Genomic DNA, 2,624 nt, shown 5'->3' on the forward strand with positions numbered 1-2,624 from the left:
TTTGAGAGCAAAACTCTTTAAGAATTGTTACGACGGTATTATTTCCAGAGGACATTGACAATTATTCTTGGACAATCGCTCTCGACCAGCCAGAATATCCGAATAGGCTCCCGTCCATACAAATAAAGGCTAAGTAAAGATTTCAGAATTGTCGAGATTTAAAAATTTCTCGACGAAATCTTCGAAAAACACGCTTTCCAAAGCGATTTCTCGAATATATTCACGCTCCAAATATTACACGAGATATGGTTGCGGATTTTGCAACGACAATTTTTATTGTTATCGCGCGTAGAATCGTAAACCTAGAAATGTAAATCCAACAGGATTGCCATCATCGCGTACGTTCGACAGTAAATCTATATATCTAAATGTGCTTCTGTTGTTGATTATCGTTGATGGTTTCGAGAGGATAGTCAGGATAAAATTCGTTGATAAAAAGATCTTAGGAATTAATTTCACGTGAAAAAGCTACTTGCGCGTATTTGTTGTAACAATTATATATATATATCGATTAAATTCAAATCCTGTTGGATTTTTAACTTTATCATTTACAACACTTTTCGTACGATCATAAGAATTTGATAATACACGCTATGTACATAAAAATTAAAGACTCCGCGTTTATACTCGTTCCAGGTGGAAATAAATGGCGAAGTAAGAAGCTCTCGTTCGAATAGGAAAAACTGGGGAGCCCTAACGAATCTCGGTGCAACAGTTTCCTCGACACTGGATTTTGACGCAATGCGTCACATAGTTACTGTCACCACTTGACTATTCTCCGAAGAAAAAGTCGACCTAAAAAGCGCTGAATGCATATCTAGCTTCTGGCCCATCTGCCTTTTCCCTCTTTGTCTCCCTCCCTCCCTCCCTCTCTCTCTCTCTCTTAATTAATCTCTCTTAATTTCTTCCGATTCTTTACGCGCATGACGAACGAGACGAGATGAAAGGAAGCGTGAAAAGGGGAAACAGAAGAAGGAAAAGAGAGAAGAGGGGGGAGGGAGAGGGGGGAGGGAGAGAAAGGAAAGGACGAGGGAGGCGCGTAACGAATCGCGAAACAGAGCAGCAGCATTTTAATAATACACATATCTGCATGCTCTCGCGCGCGAGTGGACACGTTGCAGGCGCCAACATGCCGTGAATATTTCTCTTATTTTCCCGGCAGACGGGCCCGTGCTGTTTACTTTTCGTGTTTCAACCAGGCGGACAGCGTGCCTCGCGCTTTTCGACAAGCAGATTCGACTTCAGCGAGTCGGATACTCTTCGATCTTTATACTCGACGTAACAAGATATCAATGTAATATGATATCCCGTGAATTCTATTTGACAAAATTTTATCTCACAATCAAACGAGGTTTTCGAGGTTTCGTCGTTCGAGTGGTAAAAAGTTTTCGAATAATTCGAATATTCGATGGAATTTTTCGTTCGAATCGATATTTGCTTGATTTCTCATTGATTTCGTGTTGATCTGAAATGTAAATTGCTATTACTCGAAGAAAATTCTCGGATGGATATCAAATTTAAAACGGTGTAAGCGTTCTATTGTGGGTGAATCGAACGACGTTTGTATCGACGATACAACTTGTTAATTGAAAAATTAATAGTTTTGTCCGTCAAATTGTCCAATTATCCCATTTATTTCTCTGTTCTGTTCTATCAGTTTTTATTTTTAGGTTTCAAGTTTTTTAAAATTAATTAATGAATTAATAATAACATCTTTAATTGTTCTTGCTTCCTTATTGTTATTATATCATATTAATATTATGTCTTTTCTTCTATCCTTTCAACTAAAAATGAATTATTCGAGTGTTTCAAAATGAATAGATATTTAAGATGATAGAAAATTGTGATAAATAAAACGATACTTTTAATCAATCCTAAAAAAGGTTCATTTTAAAGAAAGAAATTTCTTTTGACGTAATACGTTCGTTTTCTAAAAGAATTTTTCATCGTACGTTACATAACGACCTATACATTTCCATACGAAATCCACTTTTTACATTATAAAATTTGTTTGTAAAAACAAAATTGAAAGAAACCTTATAAATATATCATTTATCGAAGACGATACAAATTTCTACCTCTGTTTACTTTCACGTTACAAAAACCAAAGAAAACCAAACAAAATTATTCCTCTAAAAAACCGTACACGTGCCACAAAAAGAAAAAAGAGACCATCTCGAGCGCAGAAAACGTTGAAACGGAAAAATATGTTAATATCGAGCATGGAGATGGTTCGCGACCCTTTGGTGGGGCAGCGGCCTTGAGTGGTGATTGATTCTACTCCACACCCTTTAACCCTTTGCGATCCAATCGACGTTCTCCTTATTCCAATTAATCCAATACCCTAATAACAACCCCTTCTTCAAAATCTATATCCCCATAATCCACATATTACCATATCCCTACACGCAGAGCAAATATATATATATATATATATATATACGTGTACGATATAATCTCTGTACAAAGATATCGTTTACGAAGAAACGGGTAGAAAACTTACCAGGAGAGACGGCGAGTGCGAGGAAGGCAGCGGCAGTGGCGAGGAGCAGTATCCTAATCGCGGCTCCGCCAGCCCGTCTTCTGCCCGGCCTCGGCGCAACGTGACATCCATCCCCGTGGCC

At 37.9% G+C, this 2,624-nt stretch overlaps 1 protein-coding gene across 1 annotated transcript in view; it reads right to left on the minus strand.

The window, feature by feature from the left end:
• LOC102674657 (protein kinase C-binding protein NELL1-like) overlaps positions 1-2,618 on the minus strand; it is a 69,131-nt gene extending 66,513 nt beyond the window's left edge. Inside the window, exon 1 of the mRNA XM_031512585.1 lies at positions 2,504-2,618. The gene's annotated coding sequence lies outside the window, so the exon portion shown is untranslated. The remainder of the gene's footprint in view (positions 1-2,503) is intronic.
• Between the last annotated feature and the right edge of the window lie 6 nt (positions 2,619-2,624).

The sequence above is a fragment of the Apis dorsata genome, unplaced genomic scaffold (genome assembly GCF_000469605.1).
Source record: "Apis dorsata unplaced genomic scaffold, Apis dorsata 1.3 scaffold_473, whole genome shotgun sequence".
NCBI lineage: Eukaryota > Metazoa > Arthropoda > Insecta > Hymenoptera > Apidae > Apis > Apis dorsata.